Source organism: Corvus moneduloides, chromosome 11 (assembly GCF_009650955.1).
Source record: "Corvus moneduloides isolate bCorMon1 chromosome 11, bCorMon1.pri, whole genome shotgun sequence".
Classification (NCBI taxonomy): domain Eukaryota; kingdom Metazoa; phylum Chordata; class Aves; order Passeriformes; family Corvidae; genus Corvus; species Corvus moneduloides.
The window spans coordinates 2,742,713-2,754,769 of record NC_045486.1 but is presented as its reverse complement, the minus strand read 5'-3'; the positions used below and the strand labels follow the sequence as shown (position 1 = coordinate 2,754,769).

At 45.4% G+C, this 12,057-nt stretch overlaps 1 protein-coding gene across 3 annotated transcripts in view; it reads left to right on the top strand.

Annotated features, from left to right (window-relative positions):
* Nucleotides 1–12,057, top strand: part of CNTN4 (contactin 4) — a 270,420-nt gene that overhangs the window by 146,855 nt on the left and 111,508 nt on the right. The gene's annotated exons all lie outside the window — the stretch shown is intronic.

Genomic DNA, 12,057 nt, shown 5'->3' with positions numbered 1-12,057 from the left:
ATTCACAGAGAGATGAGGATTTGAATTTGTGCTGCTCTCCAAGCAGCTGTGGGTTATGTACCAGAGAAATCCAGCTAATTTCATGTCTGAATATAAATTATTAAAGCTGGGAGCCCTGTTGTACATATTAAATGATGATCTCCTCTAAACGAGGCCGCAGTTCAATTTGTTCAGCGTTTCTTTTTCTGGTGCTGTGTAGCTCCCTCCGTACTTTGATGTGAGCAGGAAGCTGGGAAATGATTAATCTGGTGTGGCCCCATAATTAATTAATTTATATTTTGGTCAGTTCTGCAGCACTTTGCATTCTGGAGCCAGCTGCCTAATTAATGTTTGCACAGCAGAGGAGGCAGGAATGACTCCTGTTGCTCCTCAAACACCACCCAGCCCTGGGCACCATTGCAGAAGGGTTTGCAGATGAGATCTGTCTTGCCCTTAATACTTTGGGTGGGTTTTTTCTGATTATTTAGGAGGTTTTTTAAAGTTCGTTTCCAGTCCTTGTATTTGAAAATCCCTCAGGAAGAGGTGTGGCCCCTCAGCAGCATCACCTTGCAGGCAGGTGTTGGGTGAGCAGGTCCTGGATCCGGCTCTCCTCATTGGGATAAGAATGATTAAATCTAGACAAAAATTCCTTTAAACCGAAGCCAGAAGAGTTTTAGCTGCCAGAGTGGGGTTCTACAGCATCGCTCAGCTGTACACAGGTGTAGAGGAGAGCTAAGGAAATGTAATTTATGCTTATTTAGGGATTATGTGGCAAGTTTTTCTGTGATTGCAGAGGATTTGAGACAGCCTCACAAGAAGTCTGTACCCATTTCCTATCCTGATCTGTCAGCAGCAAAGCCCTTGCTGGATGTGACCTGATTGATTGAGGCCATAATTTCCCAAATTATGAAATTAGAGGCCATATCAATGCCATCTTCTCATTTTTATATACAGATGATTAGGTATATTACGTTTTTCTCTGTTGGACTCTCAGGTCCATCTGGGCAAGTTTAATTGCCTTTCTCGAAAGTTAAAAAGGTGAGATGGTGCTTTTAAATAAAACAGGGCCTAGACAGACATTTTTCTAAGCAGATGTTCCAACTCTCTGGCTGTGTATTGATCCCCTGTGTGTTTTATACAATGCCTCATTTCAATTTAGCTCCTTTGCATTTGAATTAGTGTGTAGGTATTGAAATTAAATCTCATTTAGGGACTTCCAGAAATACCTACTTTTCCACGCATCTATCAAATTAGGGAGGATATGGACCCAAACTGCTTATTTATTGCCAGTAAAAATGGATTTTATGGCGAAATTTGAGGTGATTAGTCGAGTGTTTTATAGGTAAAACGCTGCATGATTCTTTGAAAAATCTAAATATTATTGGAAAGGGGCTTAATTTTGTAATGCTTGTGTGGTCATGGAGGAGAACAAGATGTGAGAGATGTGGTGCAGTGGGAAACCTGCAGAGTTGGGCTTGGAGCTTGTGTGTGGTGCTGGGCAAAGCCTGGCTTAGCTAGTCGAAAACCTGCCTCTGTGGGGATTTCCTCCTTGCCTGGGTACAAAATCCCTGCTCCTTTTCTCCACGCTTTGGTGGGGATTTGCATCATTTAGAACATCGGGGGAACCATCAGCTCCCACTGAGCCTTTTGGGATTAAATCCCTGGGTTTTGCTGCTGCCCTTGGAGCGTGAAGTGGCTGGAAATGCTGTTGGCAGGGATCATTTTCACTCGGTGAAAGGTCCCTCAGCTAAGCAGCAGTGAAGGGGGATCATCTGAAGGGAACAAAAGTCAGTCCAAGGTGGATGATGAGGGGCTGTAAATGTGGGCAGTCGTAGAATTGCTGACAGCTCCATGTGGACTTGGGCTGGCTGATGTCGTCTATAGTGAGGTTTCTCCCCACACCTTCGTGCTTTTGTAGGGTTTCTCCCAGAAATTCCTGTCCCCTCCTTCAGCCAGGCCTGGTTGTCACAAAGGCTTCAATTTTTATGGGGTTGGGGCCATTAAGCAGAATGGATGTTGATGAATTTTTGCAAATCGTGCTCAAAGTCAGTCTGTGGCAAATCAGTGGGTGCTCCCAAGAAGTTCTTTTAATGAACAGAGCACAGAATGCTGCAGTTCAGCTGGGCATTGTTTAACGCTGCTTTATTGAAGCATTTGTCAAGTACTGTGACAGGCTGTGCTCTGAAATTAAGAATATGCTCCTGACAGGCTGCACTGACTCATTATTGCAAGTTTTAGGAAAGATTTCCTGTGTGTTACAATGAAAAAGGCAAAACTTGCCCGTTATCCCTTCAGTGCTTCAGTCTGGTTTTCCTCATGTGTTTGGATTTTCTATTTTGCAGTAAAATATACATATTCAGCTTCATAAATCAAGCAAAGACACCACTGTTAAATAGTCTATATCATATTAATTATGCTGTGAAGCAAGGCAAGCATTACAAGCATTTATAATCGACTACTGGAGAAGTTGATAATCAATGAGACAGGCAATTAATTAGCCAGCCAGCAGTCAGCATCTCCAGATGAAGCTCGTGACTTTAAACTTCATTAAACTTTCCAGGTGTCAGGGAAAGTATGAAAAATACAGCTATCTTAATAGGTTGATGTCTCTTAATTCCAATTTTCTGAGTTTAAATGTCTGAAGAGTGCATCTGTTTTAAGGGGTATTGTCATTTATAAACTTTCCATGGCTGTCTTGCACAGCTGAAAGGAAAATAAGCACTTTGTGTGTCAAGGCTTTGAGTTTGTCCAGTGCATGCTGGGAACAACATGAACTTAGATGTGTCTGAAATTCCTCTTATCCCAAATTTAATTTGAACCTTCTGAGTCTTCGTGTCTGCAAAATAGATCCCTGACAGAGTTCTGAATATGATCACTGTTTTTGTTTGTGAAACAGGGATCGTGCAATGGATGATCAGTGAGACTTGGAAAAAGAAACGATTTGTGCCCTTCCAGCTCTGTGTCAGCAGATGCCATGAGGTGCTCCCTGAGAGCTCAGGCTTTACTCCCAGAGCATTCCCATTCCTTCCATTTTTATCCATTCCACGGGAAATGGCATTTTCTCTGGCCTCACACTGGGTGGGCTTTGCTAGGAGACATCTGAGGGGGGACTAGAAAGAAGGCAGGGTGGTGGCTGGGCTTTCTGGGGTGTGAAACAGGGCTTGATGCAGGGACACAGAGATGAAAAGGGGCTGGATGCACAGGTGGGCTGAAGAGGAGAATTACTCACTTCCTCAGCGATGGAAGTGTTGGTTCCAAATTCTCTGTTTCAAGTAACTTAAATCGTCTTTTATAACATCCCTGAAAAGCAGGATTAGATGTGACAAAAATCACAGCATTGGTGTATTTTTGAGCTTTACAGCTGAAGTCCAGGTTGTGGTGTTTTGGCAATAACTGGAACTGTTGTTTTCTTTTCTCTCTGTCATGATTTTGTGATCCCTTAGAATGCTTAACACTCTGTTGCCCATACTGTGCATCCAGGTCTCCAACCTGCTTTTGATTGGTTTGTGACCAAACTCAGAAAAAGTCAATACAGGCAACTCTGAAACTGTAAATATTATTGAAAGGGATGATGCTTACTGCCAATTCAAGTTTAAAAAGCAGGAAGAAAGGCTGAAAGAGAGACAAGCTTTGGCATTGTGCTTTTCTTCCTGAGGGAAGAAGCATCTTTGGGAAGAGGCAGAGATGTGGGAGCAGAGCTCAGGCAGAGGAGTGTCACATCTGCCAGCATGCAAATGATGACTAACACCACAGGGCTGAAAGAATAATGGAAAGAGACTCCCAAAAAATCCCTTACTGACCTCAAAATGGGGAGAGTTGGAGTGGGGAGGGCCGTGAGGGACAGCAGGAGGGGTAACCAGCTGGGTGAGAGGGATCTGGAAGATGCTTTTGCCACTGGGTGTTTGCCTGTGTTTGGCTTCTTCAGCCCCTGTGGGTTGGGAACATTGAAGCACTTCAGGAGAGAAAACAAGTTTGAAAGGCAGAGCAGCTCCTAATCAGACTGTTACGGAGATAGGGATTCCTCAGCTGGGATAAAAACGCTCTCCATGGCAATCTCGTGATGCCTCTCTGAGCTGGGAAGCCCAGCTGTGATTCTCAAGTCAAGTGGCCAAGAACTGTCAGCAGGAACGGCTGCAGCTCATTTTATAAAATGGGAAAACTGTGCTGATTCTCTGGTTTTTTCATATGTACCAGTGAGTAGAGGCACTGGGTGGAGTGGGCTCCTCGGGATGTGCTGCATTTCCCCCTCCCTTTCCAGAGAGGCAGGACAGGCTCTGGGTCCTTATTAACCTCACAAAAGCGAGCTCCTCGTTTCAAAATACGGTCATGAATTTCCAGCACGTGGAATGTACATCTGGCAGGCATTGCCTTTTCTTCCTCACCAGATCTAAATAACATGGTGTGTACTCCAAAGCCTGTGTCCTCTTTTCCCTCCATGAAAAGCAGAGCTTCCCTGAGAGTTTTCCCACTTGTTATAAAATAACACTCTACAAACAACTCATTGGTGAATAATCTGCATAGAATTTCACAGTATTTATTCATACTGACTTTGCTTTACTAAGTGTAACATTTACCTTTATTGACCTCTACTGCATTCCTGAGCAAACTTGAATACTCTCTTTTCTTTTTTTTTTGGAATTTGTTGGTATATTAGGATGGAACATGGAAGTTATTCCCTAATGAAAGGTGAGGGAGAGATGCCATCAGTCAGTGGGAGGAGGGAGAACCCAATGCTTTCCCATGGAAATTACATGAGTTCTGGAAGGGAGCCAGGCATTCATTTTGTTAAAATGGGGTTTGATAATTGAAACTAATTTAACATCGACCCCATTAAGTTGCATTTTATTGCTCATTTAATATGCCTGTCTCACGAGCTCCCAGGACTGGGAAGTGGCTTTGGAATGTGAGTTTTTAATTGATCAAATCTGCAGCCGCACAGGTAAGTGCTGAGCTTGCCCTGTGGGATCAGCACGGTGTGGGCAGCAGCTCCTGTGCCTGTGGGAACAGAGGTGTCCCTAAGCAGAGCTGTGTGTGGGGTCAGCTCTGGGCTGAGGGGAAGAGCTGGGCACTTTGGGCAGGTTTGCTGTGGGGAGATGCCTTGCCTGGAAAGCAGCTTGGGGATGGTCCCTCATCGCTCCTGTGGGTGTCAGGGCCTTTCCCTGCAGGGTCCTGTGTCCCCTGGGCTGCTTGGGAAAGGTCTGTCACACCTGACAAATAATCCCTGTCCTCCACCAGTGCAGCTCAAAATCCCAGAATGGTTTGGGTTGGAAAGGACCTTAAAAATCATCCAGTGCCACCCCTGCCATGGGCAGGGACACCTTCCACTAGCAAACTGAAATATAATCTAGGAGTCAAAAATGTATGCATTTATGCAAGTTCCCTCCCATTACTGGAAAAGAACAAGCTTTGTTTTTAAATTCAGTCCTCTTAAGTAGGAATTAGTCAGACCGGATATATGTGAGAAGAGGATGTGTTTCCACTCAAGCAGTCCCTGGCTACTGCACTTGTCAGGATCAGAGAATCCCACAGTGGTTCAGGTTGGGAGGGACCTTAAAGCTCATCTCATTCCCACCTCCTGCCATGGGGACACCTTCCACTGTCCCAGGCTGCTCCAAGCCCTGTCCAGCCTGGCCTTGGGCACTGCCAGGGATCCAGGGGCAGCCCCAGCTTCTCTGGGCACCCTGTTTTAGAGCACAGTTATTGACTTCTGTCAAAAATGCCCCTTTAAATCAGCTGAGGATCCATGAGTTTTTAATTACATGGGATTCCCACCTTCTCCTGTCCTGCTTCTGCTTTCCTCTGTCTCACTGTTGTCCCACACAATTTCGCTGTTTCCCCACTCCTAAACCTTTTTTGTGGCTCATGACTCATTAAATAATCCCGTAATTGGTTCCCAGCCTCTGGGTGCTAATTGCAGCGAGGCGCTGGGTGATGGTTCCACACACACACACACAGAGTTGTATTTATCAGAAATCACAGAGCAAAAGAAGGTGCAAGGCCGAGGAAGCGCAGCCGCGTGCGAGCAGCCGTGATGGATGTTTGTTTACAAACATGTTCTCCCGGGGCTGCTGCTGTGGCAATGATGAATTACTGGAGCTCTCCCCTTGGGAAGTGGCAGCGGCAGAGGAGCTGTAAGAGTGTGCCTGGCTTGCATCAGGGCCCTGGGGAGGGAGCAGCGCTCCTCGGAATGCTGCAATCCCGAGCAGGGAAGGGCAGCGCAGGTAAAAGGTGCAGCTTAAAGTGCTCCGTGGGTGCTGTGCAAACCAGGTGGGAATGTGCAGAGCCATGCAAAGTTGAATCCGTGGCTGAAAAGCATTAGGGAAATCCAACAGGAGCTGGAATTCAGTGATGCTGGTGGTTCTGTCCCATTCAGGATTGATTCTGCACTGATTTAGCTGCTGATTCGTGATCCAGACCATGTTTAAAGCACAGGGGTAATGTCTCCATTTTTAAACATACACAAGTGGATATGAAGAGAAAGGACAGCAAATGTATTCTTTCAAATCCAATTCTCACCCATCATGAGACAGCAGCATTTCAGGTATTGCTCAACATGGACCCTACAAATTAAAATTTAAAATTCAAACACTACAGGGTGCAGGAAGGGACCACCCTTAGATTTTATACTGGTGAAGGATTTACAGCTCACTTGTACAATCAAAACGCTTTTGGGGCAGGAGTTGCCACAGAGAATTGAGTGGGTTTCGGTGCTGGATTGCTGAGTCTTCTCACCATGCAGCTGCCATCCCCTCCGTGGGCAGGGACACGTTCCCCGTGAGCAGGCTGCTCAGAGGGTGTTGCAGCACTGCTCGGACACTTTGGGAAGGTCAGGAAGTGCCCAGCGCACAGGTGATGGGAATCTGACCTGGGACTTGAGCAAGAGAAATCTCCACCTTAACCTTTGGATACTGGGAGTTATTCCTGGAATAAGGATGTTCCTGGAATAACCATGTCACTGCAGGCAATAATGGTCTGATTGCTGTGTTTCTCCTTTTTTTTTTTTTGGAGTAATATTGAATCCAACTTTAAAAATTTTATTCTATTTCAGTTTGTTCCGACACAGAAGCTCAGTGCTGAAGTTCAGGTGTGGCTGTGCTGGTTTGGAAAGTGCTTGCTGGGTGGAAAATGTGCTTATGGCGTGGGTTTTTCTGGGGGGGACGAGCGAAAAGTGCCTGTCAGTGCTTTGCAGGATTGATTTATGCAAGGTTGTTACGCTGTGAGCTCTTACACCTTGGAGTCAGCACTGCCACTCACACCTCCTGCAAGGTGTTGTGCTCAAATCCATGGCAGAGGCTTCAAACACCTCTTTGTCGTGACTTTCTTTAATGTGGCATCCAATTACTGCTAAAACTTAACCGCCCCTTCTTATTTTTTGGTGGAGGCATTCTCTGGCATTTTACTGCCTTCTTTTCAAAGTATTTAGGGGATGTATGAAAATACAGCAGTTAACGAGGGTTTTGGCATTTAAGAGATGTCATAACAGCTTTGTTTTTCAAAAAAAGCCCATTTTTAAGGTGTGTCAGCTGATAAAATGTGTCAGTCCAAATCAGTGAGAGAAGGGTTGACACAGGGATAAATTCCCAGCTAGAAAAACCCCTTCCCGTGCACTGAGCCACTGGTTTGCACACCTGAGAGCTGCCCTGGAAGAGGAAAAATGCAAAATTTAGACAAAACAGCACAAAATTTTCCACCGGTTGCTCAGAGGTGCTGGAGGACACCAAAACAAACCCTGCTGATGTTCTCTGCAGGATTTGTCCCTTCTAATCCTTTCTTTTTGAGAAAATAGGAGTTTAAAAACTCTTTAAGTTGTTCCTGAAGACTCCAGATCTCATGTAAATTCATGAGTTACTGTGCAGCTGCCCACAGAGCATTTAAAGTAAAAAGAAAAATGTATCAGTTTGACTGTACAAATGTATTGGCAGCCAGTCTGGGCTTAAAGGAAAAACAGCTTTGCTAAACCATATAAATGTGTCAGCAGTGGCTCTGCAGACATGTAATTCTCATCTTGAGCTATCCTCCATTATTAATGCAATCTACAATAGACAATAAAGGCTGCAGACAAATTCCATGCACAGAGTTTAGGTGACAAAAAACCCTCCTCTGTGTTCACCAAATGTCTGCGTTTCTTTTCAGCAAATATTTCAGTATCTATAGTGCAAGGGCAATGCTCCCTTTCTTTATTAATATAATCTCAAATAGACAGTAAAGGCTGCAAAGCCCCTCCATACACAGAGTTTAAGGGACAAAAAAGCCACCAGATTTCTGCACCCACTGCACATTTAATTTTTAAACAACTCTTTAATATTTTGTTGGTTTTTTACGGGGGTCAAATTTAGTTTTCTGTAATAACAACACCTCGCTTCCCATAAGGTGACCTCAGTATTTGTGTGCTGTACTGGTGTAAACATTACATTCCTTTTCTTTGGAACATATTTTTAATGCTTTTTACTCTGGATTGTTTTAGATGCCCAACTGTGAACCAGGGAACCAGATTCAGATGACAAAATTCAATGTACAGTCAGAGAAAATGGGTGATTGGGGTCCTTTATCGGGGGTGGCACATGGACACTAATTATGGCCTCAACTATTCTGTGTCTTCATCAGTTCCAATGATCTTGTTTATAATTTTTACTCTCTCTGACAAGTAGCTATTCAAAGAAATAAATTGGCCATCAGTGTAATTTGCTTCTTGGACACAAAAGGCTCCCAAATTAACAGGATTTTTCCCCCTGGAGAGATCTCCCTTGCCAACTGTGGGGTTCTGCTAATTATTCCTTTGTCCTTTGTTGTTTTCTAAGAGGCTCAGGATGTGCAGCCAGCAGCTCCCGGTGCCCACTGCTGGTGTGCCCAGTGCCAGCCCAGCAGATCCACTGCCCTTCTGTGCTCCGGCATCAAAATAAGTCTGGGCCAGCTTAGAAAAGTCGGGATTTGTGACCAGAATCACCTCATATTCCCAAGATCCGGCCTGTTTTGTCTGTTCCCGAGATAAAAACAGAGGCAGTGTTTCGGGATGTGTGTGAAAACTAATAATGGAATCTTGGAAGCCAGGGGACAGAGCAGGATGCCCATGGCAAAGGGATCTTGATAAGATCTTCAAAACACCTCGTTTGATTAGTGCTGAAATGAGCACCTTTCAGATGCAGCCTTTCCCCTTTGTTGTGCTACAGGTGGTTTTGAAAACAATTTACAAAGAGCCTTTTTTGTCTTTTTCATGCTGTTAAAGCAAATTGGTATGTAATTAGATTTATATAGTGAATAATCTTATTTGCATATCCAATTAATTCTTCCTGTTTTAATTTGCTAGGGTTGGGTTCACAGTGGTAGTAAAAATATAACACCTAAATTATCAAGCATTCAAATTTCGTTTTGCTATAATTCCTTCAAGGTCTTCCATTAAAATTTGGTCCTGGGCATTGTCTTCCTTTTAAAAGCTGTTAAATAACATGGGAAAAGGCCATAAAAAAACCCCAACCCACATGACTTGTGTTGTAAACTCATTAAGTTTTTTCTCTAAGCTGATCAAAGCAAATGCAGTGTGGATTTAGACTTTTTAAGTATCTTTTTATCACGGAATGGTTTGGGTTGGAACGAACCTTAAAGATCACCCAGTGCCACCCCTGCCATGGCAGGGACACCTCCCACTGTCCCAGGCTGCTCCAAGCCCCAATGTCCAACCTGGCCTTGGGCACTGCCAGGGATCCAGGGGCAGCCACAGCAGCTCTGGGAATTCCACCTCAAACCCTCCCCACTCTCCCAGCCGGGAATTCCTTCCCAATCTCCCATCCAGCCCTGCCCTCTGGCACTGGGAAGCCATTCCCTGTGTCCTGTCCCTCCAGCCCTTGTCCCCAGTCCCTCTCCAGATCTCCTGGAGCCCCTTTAGGCCCTGCAAGGGGCTCTGAGCTCTTCCTGGAGCCTTCTCCTCTCCAGGTGAGCACCTCCAGTGCTCCCAGCCTGGCTCCAGAGCAGAGGGAGCATCTCAAGCTCTCAGAGCAGCTCCGTGGGTGCTTTTCCTGCAGACATTTGTCACTTCAGCTGTGGTGACTCCTCACATCCGTGCTCAGAAATGCAGGAGACAAGCAAAGAGCTGGAAGGAGGGCCTTGATTTCACACCAGGGAGGAGTCCAGCACGGATGGAAGAACTCCTCTTTGTTAGGGACTGAAGTGTGGAATTTTGACAGCTGCCGGTCAATGTCTCCAGCTTTATTAGCTGCACACAGGGCTTGTGTTCTGCAGACTTAGTCCAAGAGAAGTTTGGGTTTTTCCCTGAGTCAGGAATAACCTGGCACAGTCCCTGCTTCTGAAGGAAGCCTCAGTCATCCCTTCTGGTCAGAACAGCTTCCACCAGTGGCTCTGCTGCTCCTGCATCTTTCCAGACTTCAGGTTCCACTTGAGAGCTGACTGGGGGGAGCTTCTGGGCCGTGGCAGTACTTAGGAGAGATCACCAGTGCTGAAAAGTCAGCAGAATATATTTATTTAAATGTGCTGGAGCCAGCTTGTTCCCAGCATGTGTGAGACATACAGGTGCCAGCTTCCGTCACAGCTCATTTGGAGTTTGGGAGCAGAGATGTGTTATCCACGGAGTTGGAAACAAAGGGATTGACGAGTCACTGGAAAAGGATGGAGCAGGTACATTGTAACCTGTTGGGGAGGATGAAAGTTCGGTAAGAAAGTTTCACAGGTATGTAGGCTTGGCAGAAAGATCTCTGAATGTAGAAACTGGGGATGAGGTAGAAATGAAAGCAAGTTTTGATATAGAATAAAAGATGTTTTGCTGAAACAGTGATCGCTGAGTAACTGAGAAGGCAAAGGTTGGAGATGAGTTGGAAGGAGATTTTTAGGAGCAGGACAAAGGTATGTGATTACAAACAAAGACATGTTTTTCGTCAAGTAAATAAGCCTCAGGAAGAGCATAAGTAAATAGAAAAGACGTCTTTACCAAAAAGAAAGATATGGCAGGCAAACAAGAAATGTTGATGCAGCAAGAAGAAGAAAGGTCTAAGAATTTTCCACTGTAAGCTTAAATTGTAACTTACTTACTCTTGTGATTGGATAATGACTACAGCATGGTGATGGTAGTAGCTATGATAGGCTATAGGCAAATGTAAAGGTATTGTGTGTGGTGCTTATTGGTTGTTATGTGTTAAGATACTCTGCAAAGAAAAGTCTAGAATGCTTTGTAACTTGAACAGAAAGCGGCTTCAGGTATGCCTACAGCTGGAGCTGGCAGCTGTAGGGCTGGCTCTGGATACCCGCTCCCTGAAATGCTGTAACTTCGCCTATGCAATAAACAGCTTTCAAGAGAGCCACCTGAAGTGCAGACAGCCTTCGTGAGCCTTTCTCCTATAGTAACCTGAATTTAAAGTGAGATTTCAGGATAGGGAAAGTGCAGGTTTGTACAGGAGCCTGGGCTGGCTCTGGCGGGTGAGAGCTGTTACCTGGGAGCAGGAGTGTCAGACCGGTGTCATTATGGTCTGCTGGATACAGCAGGAGGTGCCCCCGGTGAGAAAAGCACCATCAGGCGTTTGATGGTGCCCTCGCTCCCTGTCCCTGCAGCAGCAAACGCCGCGTGTGACCCACGGGAGCTCCTCAGCACGGTTCGACCTCGGGGTGTTTGAGTTCAGGGGGCATTTGGGGGCACAGATGGGGTGGGATGTGGGGCCTCCACCCAGCGAAGGCTGCAGGGAGTGCCCCAAACCTGAGCCCAGCCAGGGCACAGGGAAAGCACCTCGGTGAAAAATGGACAGGCTGTGGTAGGGTGACGTTGTGTCAGTGCGGGTGGGATGAGAAGACTTTGCCTGAACTTAATACAGTTACGCGTTTTTATTTATTTATGGGCTTTTTTTCAATCTCAGAGTGTCCCTCATATTTTGAAGATATTTTTTGGTGTGTTCCCAAGGGATGGAAGGTTCTTCCTAGTGGCTACAGGAGGATGTCTGTCCATCTGTCTAATGCATCAGCTGATGTGCAATAGGCTCCCTATTTTTAATTTTTTCCACTGGCAAACTCCCTGCTCACCTCCAAGTGCCCTTCACCCTTGTCACAATGAGAATGCTGATCTCCCAAAATTAAAGGGGTTTG